The following is a 12,295-nucleotide window of genomic DNA, read 5'->3' on the forward strand; positions in this document are numbered from 1 at the left end:
TTTTAAAAAGGTTTAAACAGACAAATACAAACGTGATCTACCAGACAGCAAATTTGTTTTTGACCTGGGAAATATCCATTCCGATGACACAGATGAACATTTCAGTTTGTTTTTTTTATATAATGTTTCTGTCTTCTCATATAACGTTTATACTATAAATTATGTTTATCTAATCCTTTATCATTTTTCATAGATGTTTTCTTATAACTTGTGTCGGATATTTCTTTTTGTCATTATTAGTTCAGAATAGTAGTTTGGATAAAATGAAATCAATCATAAACGTTAACTGAAAAGATTCTATAACTCAGTTTCTTTCCTGTAGTCACAAATCAGATTGTGCTACAAGTGAATATTTAAAAAATACGCTAAACTTGTATAGATTGATATTAAATTCAGTTTCTTGTAGTGGATTTAAACACCTAAACTTTAACAAAAACTGGAATCATATAATGCACCGTGAAAAAACGACACTTAGAAAATGAATTTTCTTTTATTATGCAGAAAAAGCACCTATTTTGTTATGTTGTGTCACTTTTATTTAACATACCTGATTTTGGAAATAAAAAAGGTTAGAAGTGACAGAGAAATAAATGAGATCCAGTTTTACCTAAACATTCTTATGATCATTAATATTTCTGATACAAATGTTTTAGGCTTTGTTTTACATTATTCTGGGCAAACTGCCAGAAGAGAATGGGTCATTTCTCTATAAGCATTATTCATGTTTTGTTTTGTTTTTTTAAAAAACAAAGCGTAAAGCTGCACGAGGGCTATCTGCGCTAGTCATCCCTTATTTAACAGTGTAAGACTAGAGGGAAGGCAGCTAGTCATCACCACCCACCGCCAACTCTTGGGCTACTCTTTTACCAAAGAATAGTGGGATTGACTGTCACTATATAACGCCCCAGGGGCTGAAAGGGCAAGCATCTTTCAGCAGGACAAGGACTTTTTTTATTGCGAATAACGTGATTCTTTTGGACCATCCAGCGTGTTCGTTTGAACTGAACCCCATTGAAAATGTTTGGGTGTGGATGGCAAGGGAAGTCTATAGAAATTGACGTCAATTCCAATCAGTGCATGATCTTCGTGAAGCCATCTTCATCACTTGGAATAACATTCCAGCCAGCTTTATGCAAACGCTTATATTGACCATGCCAAAGCAAAATTTTGAAGTTATTCGTAATGACGGCCGTGCAACTCACTACTGAGACATCTTGTTGAACATTTCCTACCCTGTTTAGGACTTCTTATTAGTATGGTCTTAAACTTTTAACCAGCTTGTATTTAGGCTAATTTCATAGTGTTCACATTTTCCCTATTAAATGATAAAAAAGGTTTTTATTTTTATTTTCCCTTTTCTTATTTTCATCTTTCGAAGCTCTACTCAAATAAGTGGTTGAGTCTAACAACACAAAATACATATTTTTTCTTGATGTTCATTGGTCTTAAGATTTTGGTCAGCAGTGTATGTCGGACAAAGTTTATCAGCTGTAACATGTCACTATTCAGCAGTAGGAAGCACAGCAATATTTATGTGATATTAGATGGAAGCAACTACAACATTCACTGCTTGTATAAGAAAGCCCAACAATTCTATAATATGTAAAGTATTGCAGAATAAATTAGCAGCAACGATACTGTGTATACGTCAAATCCTTCATAAGTATAATTTCACTTTGGTGACTACAGGATAATTAAAAAATAGTACATAAAATTTATAATCTGGTTTTGCGCTTGTAAGAGACTTGGCTTTTGTTATTATTTGATTTTGTCACTTGAGTGTTGTATATGAAATTGTACGATTTATTATACTCCTTATACAACATTGTATTTTTAGTAACTGTGTGTGTGTGTTTTCTTATAGCAAAGCCACATCGGGCTATCAGCTGAGCTCACCGAGGGGAATCGAGCCCCTGATTTTAGTGTTGTACATTCGAAAACATACCACTGTACTAGCGGGGGGTATTTCTTATTTTAGCAACAAGACATCCCCAATAAAATAAATGTAGTGTGAATAAAACTGTTTTTCATTAAAATAAGCATAATTCCAAAATATTGCTCTATAATACTACCAGTTACAAAGGATATAACAGTGGAAAATTAAAAATTAAACAACATCAAATAAGTTAGTTTTGTAACTGATTTACTTTTATACATTTATTTTAATATCTACATTTGTTCCAGTTTGATGCATTTGACATGTATATTGGATGTGTATTGTACAATTCCTGCCTGTTCTTTAAATTTGTAGAAGATTCTCGAGAGTAAGAGTCAACGTTGTTAAATACTCGAAAATCTCGCATTAAAGTATTTCACCGGCCCGCTAAGAGACAGAACAGAATATTTTTGATCGCTACAGTCAGTACATTATAATAAGCCTGGGAAGCTGTAATTGTAACAAACATTTATTGATTGCAAAACTACAAAGTTTCACCAGGAACGTTTATATATTTCGAACATTACGAACCATTTAACTTTAGAGAATTAACTTCGGACATTATTATTTCTAATAGGCCTATAAATATCTATTTGCCTCTGTGAAAAGTGAGTTTGTAAACCGCGTTAGGTCAAACAAGAATAGAACGAGGTAGCTTTCTTGTCAAGTGAAGTGTAGCTGTGTATTAACATAAAAGTATTTTGTGCTTTGTGGACCTGCATCGTCGATAAAATATTAAGGTCCAGACCACATAATAGACTGAATATTATTTGTGAGTTTGTAAAAAATTTTACATGTAAATAATTATTTGTATTAACTGTTTCTAATAATAGGTATTATAAATTGTATTTTTTTGTATATTAAAATATATTTGTAAGAAAGAAAATTCTGTGTATCAATCTTGTTGGCAAATATATTAAGTTTAACACATATCGACAAATAATTAACTTCTAAATTCAAATTTCCGGTTATTTGAAATCGTGATACATATCGTACGTAATAGGCCCGGCATGGCCAAGCATGTTAAGGCGTGCGACTCGTAATCTGAGGGTCGCAGGTTCGCATCCCGGTCGCGCCAAACATGCTCGCCCTCCCAGCCGTGGGGGCGTTATAATGTGACAGTCAATCCCACTATTCGTTGGTAAAAGAGTAGCCCAAGAGTTGGCGGTGGGTGGTGATGACTAGCTGCCTTCCCTCTAATCTTACACTGCTAAATTAGAGACGGCTAGCACAGATAGCCCTCGAGTAGCTTTGTGCGAAATTCCAAAAAACAAACAAACAAACAATCGTACGTAATATAATAAATCGGAGACTTGTCCAAGATAAATTATAATACGGAACAGTTTGAAGATTAGCATGTTACATGAGTTTTTTAACAGGATATCAATAATTAAACATAACAATTTTAAATAATGCTTACAATTAAATATTTTAAGAAATTAAATCTTTGACATATCACAATTTAAAAATTTTCTAACCCCATGATTCTCTTCTCAGTCTAACTTCAAGTCTTAAAGGCTTTTCACTGTCTTTCCAGACCAAGACATAACGTGCCATAAGGTTAATTATTTTTAATTATTAATTGCGAATAAAAGTTCAGTAGCGCTTTACTGATTACTCAATCTCAGTTTTTGTAAATAATTGAGAGTATTTCCTCCACCTCTATCATGTTTTTTTGGAGCATACAGTATTCACATAACATTGTTAGTTCAGTCGTAACGTGCGATATTTTAAAGCGCGTTTCACACTTTGACAGAAATAAGGAGAACACGTTGTCAAAAGGTGTTCTAAAATAGTTAAGTCTGTCTGTGTGAGCTTTAACAAAGAAGAGACAATTATTTAAAGTTTAGGATACAACCGTGGTAAACCACGGGGTAGCATAAGAGAATTTATCGCATATTATATGGTAAAGTTTGTTTATTTTGAATTTCGTGCAAAGATACACGAGGGCTATCTGTGCTATCAGTTCCTAATTTAAAAGTGTAAGACAAGAGGGAGGGCAACTAGTCATCACCACCCACTGCCAACTCTTGGGCTACTCTTTTACCAAAGAATAGTGGGATTGACCGTTACGTTATACGCCCCAATGGGTGAAAGGGCAAGCACGTTTAGTGTGACGGAGATTCGAACCTGCGACTCTCAGACTGAGAGTCCAGTGCCCTAATCACCATGCCATGCTGGGCATATAATAATAAACAAAGTAGAGAAAAACAATTCATCTTGTTCAATGAATTCTGAACTAATTGAATCAGTCTGAAGATTTGATAATAAAAGAGAGCTACTTAGAATTTTAAATACAACTGTGATATCCTATTATGTAAAGAATTCTTGTACATACGTTTTACTTGTTTTGAATATATATATATTATATATAATTTTGTTCTAATTTATTTTCAACTTGTCACAGCTACCTACTGTAAAGAATCTAACTCCCATAAAACCTGACATTCAAGAATCGTGAGTGTAAGTTGTATATGGTAAAGGTGTCATTACTTGCTCCTTCAGGATGTCAGAATGTATTGATCTGGATAGAGTTAGTTGTTGATCATTTTATTATTGGTAGAATGTATAATGTTGCTCAGGGATAAGGACATTTCACAAGGTTAGTTATAATTGAAATGTAACAAAACTATTAAAGTAGATGAATAGTCTCTGAGTATTCGAAGTATGTCATCATTAGAGTGATTATATCCAAACAGTTTCAGCTCAGTTGGGCAATCCCTCAGCCAACTATTCTTGTAAAAATAGATTAAAACATAGCAATTACGGGTGCTAAGCTAGACCTCATGTTGACTCCACCAAGCTATTTATAAAATTCACCATTGAACTGAAAGCGTAATTATTATAGTAAATTCTATGCATTGTCTAAAAATATTGTCTGTCAGGTCCATTAACGCATTCCTTGTCTATGAAAACAAAATTAGTGAGAAGAGATTCGATATATACTTGAAGACTAACTGAATAAAGATCTTCATCAAAACTCAAGTTTTTGACAGAACTATCTTTCACTTTGTTAAAAATGATTTCTATTAAAAATAACTATAATAATTTACAAAAATTGTAAATGAAACAACCTATGTTGTAAATGATAGGTTTAATGGGGCAATTAGATTTGTTGGTCTTAGGCAGCCACAAAGAGCACCTATGCGGGAACCAACTGGTCTAATTCAGTTATAAGTATTATCAACCAGGGCATAAAATGTTTTTAAAATTTACTAACAGTAGAGGGACTTTCGATAGTTTAGAAAGCTTGTTATTAATACAAATCATTGATGACAATGTTAGTTTTTTACACTATGTATGGACCATACTACTTCAAGAGAAACCAAACTAACTGAGTTCTTGTTAAATTTGAAGAAAATGAATTATCTGGTTAATAATACTTAAAACAATATTAGTCCAGTCAGTACCACACACACTTCATAGGTTAGCTAAGATTTACATACCTGATTTTCCCATTAGATCATTCCCCCATTGGCATAGCGGTATGTCTGCGGAATTACAACGCTAGAATTCGGGTTTCGATAGCCGTGGTGAACAGAACATAAATATCCTATTGTGTTGCTTTGTGCTTAACTTCAAACATATCCGTGAAACCTATATAGGTCATTGGTTGTTTCAGTTATTAACCCTAGATTCGTATGCTCCTTTTAATAGAATTTATTTTTAATGCTTGTTTGTTTTTTGTTTGTTGTGAATTTCGCACAAAGCTACTCGAGGGCTATCTGTGCTAGCCGTTCCTAATTTTGCAGTGTAAGACTAGAGGGAAGGTAGCTAGTCATCACCACCCACCGCCAACTCTTGGGCTACTCTTTTACCAACGAATAGTGGGATTGATCGTTACATTATAACGCCCCCACGGCTGAAAGGGCGAGCATGTTTGACGCGACGGGGTTTGCAAGAACACTTTAATTCTACAATTTGAGATACACTCGATGTTTGTAATGTGACCCGATTACTCAAGATGTTAAAAGCAATCATTGATAAAATGTAAAACGAAACTATTGTATTTGATTCTTTAAAAAGAAGCAAAAATTAAACAATCAACAAAGCAGCACTAAACTTTTACTTACAATTTAGATATCCGAATTATATCTAATATCTCACGCTCTGTTATTTAATATTTAATATTACTTTTACATAATTAATAGTAAACTCAGTATCATATGTCAGCACTAGGAAAATCTCATGCTGGTGGCTGAATATAAAAAAAAAAAAAACTACTCGTTTAATATTCTCCAGGTGACTAGGAAGAAAGTTGGTTTGGTTTAAGACAAACATATCATATATGATACCATATAGTTGAACTAAATGCTGGAATACAATATATAAACGATAAATAAAATCACAACTAAAAGTAGAATACAAATTGCTACATTATGAAGCTGGTAAAGAGTATTTTGCGTGTAGTGTAATAGAATGACGTGGCTCGATATTGCTTCGTCTTTAATTTTAGTTACTTATTTAATATTGTTATTTGCTTATAAGATTTACGATTACGCCTGTGAATATTATTATAATTATCATAATAGTACTTGTAAACTAATAATTATCGAAACTGGCAAGCCAGTTTCAAAGATTAATATTCCTGAGCCTTAAAAGACTCGGAGAAATTTACTTTATTTTATTTATTCTTAATCCATTGATAGATGGCAGCACTGGTGGAAATGTACTTAGTAGGTATTGAATGGCTCATTGATGGGTGTAATGTTTTATAGGAGTGTGTTTTTTTTTATATTTATAATACTTCAACAATTTAATTAGACATTAACGTGATGGGCGAGAGATGAGTGGAGTTAAAGTTCTAAGAATTTATATGTGGTCATTTATTATCTCTTCTGTTCTATCTAAAGGTAAGAGAATTGTAATTACTTATTAATTTAAAATTGTGATACTAAATGATAATATGATATATTACTGTTATTGATTTCGTATACACTGTGGAAAGTTGCGCTTGGTTGTTGCCAACGCTATCCCAAATCTAAGGTCACGAAGTTAATGCTTTAAAATTCCATCTACTCTCTTTAGCCTCGCTTAAAATAATATTTGAGTTGTACTTACTTTCTTCACTAGGCTAATGTTTACTTCTGATCTGTTTTTGTAGCTTGTTTTGAGTTTGAGCACAAGTTATTGGTGATTAATTATAGTATTACATCACCAGTACTAATACTAACCATTAAACTGTTTAGTTTTTCTTTCAATAATTATGGTTGTCATTCGTTTTAATTTAACCTTAATTTTCTCCTTTTATTCAGGTGAATATTAAGTAAACAGTTTGTAAGAGCTTTTATTTGTACTTTTAGCATTCTTTAATCTTTATCAACTGTTACAGAAGGAGACCTAGGTTTAAGATTAACTTTAAATTGTAACATTAGTGGTCACCCAGTCCCACATTTTTCATGGTACAAAGATGGTCATGAACTTACCAAGAATCTATCTTTAAAAATTGAAAGCAGTAATGGAAGATTGTATTCTTCAGGACTGCGTTTAGAGGATGCAGGCAGCTACACATGTGTAGCAGATAATCGTTACAAACTTAAGCAGCTAAGTACAAGGCTTATTGTTAAAAGTATGAACTTTTGCAAGTAATGTATTGAATTACTTTAAAACCTTTTAAAAGTGCATGTGGTTCTTTGGAAACAAAGTGTATACACTAAAAATGTGTAATAAATAATCCAATAGATATTTGATGGTCTATTATTTAAACTTAAATAAGGGAATATGATTGGTTAAATAATATGTAAGAGTCATTGATGACCAGCACATTTAATGTTGGTGTGACTTAATTAATGATACAAGTCATTAATTTTAATTAATAACCATAATTATTATTATTATGTACCACAGCCATTACTCAGCCAAACTGAGAGTAATAAAATTCTCAGACATACTGTGACTGAGTTGAATGTATATATACTTTGGTACAAAAGGATGAGTTGTTATATTAAAGCAATTTTAAATTGTAATCAGCAAGTCAGTGTGACAGTCGTGGTCAGTACAAAGCTGTGGTGGAATGGAATGTATCAGTTTGGCATTGCTTGGCATTATGTAGATCATGTGATGCTACTTAAAATTGATTGCTTTTGGTAACAATTTTTAACAGCTACTTCTGACAAAATCTGAATAGATTTGTTCAGATTGGGAATTTAGAATTTCCAAGATGCAGTGTCATTTGTATTTAATGTTATTGGAAAACAAAGGAAAAAAAGCCAGCTCATGGCACCATTAGGGTCATATAGAAATATATCTGCAAGATGTTTCCTAACTATGGTTCTTGTGACAGATGTAAATCCATTAACATAAAAATCAGTGGTAGAAACCATCCATGACAATAGTATGAAACATAATCAAGAATGATCTCTGTTCGTAAAAGTAATGAAAGTTGAAAGTACACAAGCTGTTTTCATGTCATATCTGTCTAACCATTGCTTGCCACAAGTAGCTGGAAAATGAAATGAGTATAGTTGCTGTTCCATAAAAAATCATTAGTCAAATTGTAGGACACAGCACCTATTATTTTCTGTACTGTTACATATGTACTCAGAAATTCTTGTCCTCCTACACTAAGTGATTTATGGAAAGTATACTAGTCAGAAGTTTTTCCTTTTAACATGACATCATCACAACAGAGTTTCTTGCAATGAAAATTACACTTCAGGACTATTTTTAAGAAGCATGCTTGTCAGAGCTTCAAAAAGCATTCATTGTGTAAGTTTCTAAAATTTTGGAATTTGGATTATCATTCTTAAAGATTCTTTTACTCAAAACTGCTTAAAAGACAAAGAAAGCACAATTCATTCATCCACAAATTAACAAATAATGATCAATGTTTGTTTGTGTAGTCTGTATCTTAATTAGTTGATAGTTTGTTTGCCCCCACTAGCAAAATCAGTGGACTACTGCCAGCAACAACTTTAATATTTTCCAAAATTAACTATAACTGAGTAATAATTATTTCTTGTACTTAAAGTGCATAAATCTTCTATGTTATGCTTTCCTTTAAAATGCTTTAGAATATCAATCTTATTTTAATTATGTAACAAAGTTTTTATTTTAACTATTTTTACAAAAATGAAAATAGAAATAAGCTAGTGTATCTAGGCCATAAGTGCCTGGATTGACAAAGTTTATAGTAAAGTACTACTGAAGGCCACCCTGTATTAAAAATATCTTATCAAAAGCTATATCTTAAATGCTAAAAGCTGGCAAAGCACTAGAAGCTAATAGAGCTAACATTTATGTAATCATGGACAAGAGATGTAGAAGAAACATCTGCAACTTACAAGATTTCTAATGTATTATTACCTCAATAAACAATTATTTGGGTGCAATATTTCTAACCATACTGCTGGCAAAGCTACACTTGAGAGGCCAAATAGTGCGAGTATATCTAGAGTCCCATGTGCTAATTGCCTTTGTCATCAGTCAAATAGTGCAGTGTCCAAAGGCTCATTTGCTAGCTAAGTATTTGAAGGTTAGTCATGTGTCATTCATGTAGTGTCAGTTTCTTTGTTTGTTAAAAAACACAAATTATTTAAAACATTAAATATTACCCACACGAAAAACTTTGTCTATGAGTCTATGTACTGTTCATTACATTAAAAAACAAACTAGTTGTAGCACCAGTTGGCACTGACATTTTACGTTTAAAGCATACCGTTGTGGTCAAATACCAGGGACAATGTATAGTTACTGTTTAGATTCAATAAAATATTTACTCAATACTTACTGCACAAGATGTTACATGATGAGTATTCTGGCACAATAAATAAGAAAAAAATATGCTAATATTTCTAATTTAATAAAATAAGTAAGGAACCTGTACTCCTACCCCTTCCTCTTTGTTAGAGACTTTAAATTTCTTATTATCAGCTTTGTAATCAAACATCATATTCGGAAAGCAATATCTTAGAAGCCTTCTGCTATTTGTGGTTTTGTGTAATATTCAGACAACAAAGAGGTGAATGTAAATTATGCAAGTGGCTTTTGTTTCATGGAGGTGCAATCAGTTGCTGAGATCACTTAATAGTAACAAACATAAGTTAATTGTACTCATGATTTTCAAAAAATACATAGATTCAAGAATCAATCTAAGAAGAAGTTACAGTACTTTATAACCTGAGCGCTTTTGAAAGGACCAGTTGTTAAAAGTGGTCAGGTTATAGAGTACCATATCTTTGTGTTACTATGATAATTATTTGTAGCAATTTGTTAAGTGCTAAAACAATGTAATGTATACAATTCTAACATGGTGAAGGAAGATGATGAAGTTACCATTTATTTTATATAGGGTTTTACGTTTTAGCAAGTGGCTGTAGTGACATTGTTAATAAATTATGGAAAATGGTAGTAGCAAAGGTTCCAAATTTCTTTAGTGCTAAGCAACTGAAAGGCTAATGTGATGGGTGTATTGATACACAACAGTACAAATATGTGAATAATCCTTCAGAAATGTGTACTAGCAGTTTTTTGTAGAACATTCTCATTTCACTACCAAAAATTTAACTCTAAAAAGCAATTTGTAAGTTTTTCTTGTGAGTTGGAACCTACAATCTCAATCTTTGTTGCATGAGTTCTAGACTTTGCAATGTTGTAAATATGCCTAACAGAAGTTTCAAGACATAATCATGGTACACTAGTTTTGAATTATAAATGTCTGTTGTTTGTGTAATATATTTTAGTATAAATGTAGTGATTCATTGTGTGAACAAGTGACTTTTAACCATTTTACTAACAATATTTCATTGTGGACCTTAAAACACTTGTCACATCTTGATATTGAAGATGTGCAAACAAAAGTACCACAAGGTAAAGGAAGAATCAGTATTTATATATAAAACTTGTGATCTCATGTAGTTGTTCTTAACTCCATAAAACTACTCTTGATATTCAGTTCCTTGTACAACTTATAATCCCTCATTTTTATTAGTTACAAAAATTTATAAATTTATTTCATGGGATGCAAAATCACCAGATACCAGTAATGTCTTTTGTGTGTGTGTGTGTTGTTCAGTTTAGTTTGAGAATAATTTTTATTTTAGTAATCAAAGGTCCCTAGTAAGTAATTATAATGGAGTTTTATACTAATGCCAACCATTAATGACAACTTGTGTAATGAAAACTGTGTATATTTTTACTACATGTAAATGTACCTGCTGATGCATATTTTTATGTATTTTTTTTTTTTTGTTAGACTGTCTTTGCTCTTCTCACTATGGGTGCCAGAACCTAATTTTCAACATCATAAGCCCTTATAATTGTAGTTTAACTCTGGGGGCTTATGTGTTAATAAATTTCAATATAATTTCTACTGGTCTTTTTTTTTTTTTTTTTGAGGGAATGACATTTCTTAAGATAAAAAGTACTACAGAAATGGTAACTAAAGAAATTATTATTCCACATCAAAGAGAAGAAAAACAATATTAAACATGTCTTTTCAGCTTAATACACTGATACCACCAACAGTTAGTAACTTATAGTTAAACAATTTTTAACTTTGGTTAAGATATTTTGAAGAAAATTTACCATGAAAATAAACAAGTTAGGAGTACTAATGATATGCTAACAAAATCATTGTTTGTTGATCTTTACAGGGTTAAACCTAATAAGTCTGGAATAGAAAGGCTTACTATACACTTGGTTTGTTCTAACATTGTTTATTTCATTTCACATGACACTGTGAGTAAAGGATTCCTTATCAGAGAACTTTACTGTGTTATATTTATAGTTTTTGAGGAGTAGTACTAATTTATGTTTGTTTTTCACTTAATGTTCATTCATGTTCAGCTTCTAATTTCATACTTTGACTTTTTTAACTTTTCAGCTCCACCAGGTCTGTTAGTGAATGTTACAGTAGTTCCCTCTATGGTTGTGGCTACAGTTCGTTGGCATGTGGCTGATGATGGTGGCTACCCTATCTTATACTTCACGTTACTGTATATGCCAATATCCCATCCAGTTAATGGAACCAGGGAATTTCCATTATCAATAAAAGTTAGTCCAATAGTGGTGAGTAATAATTTGGTAAACCTTACTTCAGAAGTGTGGAAGGAGTTTGTTGACAACCTAACAAATTTACTAGTTCTTTAATATAATATAACTGTTAGGTAATTAAAGTTAAGTGTTTGTTAGAAAGTAACAGAAAAGGTTTATTTGTCAACAATGACTGATAGGTACTAAATTTCTTTTGCAAATAAATGATTTTTTTATTTTAAAGTCTCTTAAGTATTTTTAATGTAAAGTAATTGAGGAAGTAATTAACATGCAATGCCAGGTGGACCAGATTCTACCACTAAGAGTATATTTCTAAAAAAGATTAGGCTATTATATAACAAACAGAAATATGTTGGTCTCCCAGAT

This window comes from Tachypleus tridentatus, chromosome 6 (assembly GCF_004210375.1).
Source record: "Tachypleus tridentatus isolate NWPU-2018 chromosome 6, ASM421037v1, whole genome shotgun sequence".
NCBI classification, from domain to species: domain Eukaryota; kingdom Metazoa; phylum Arthropoda; class Merostomata; order Xiphosura; family Limulidae; genus Tachypleus; species Tachypleus tridentatus.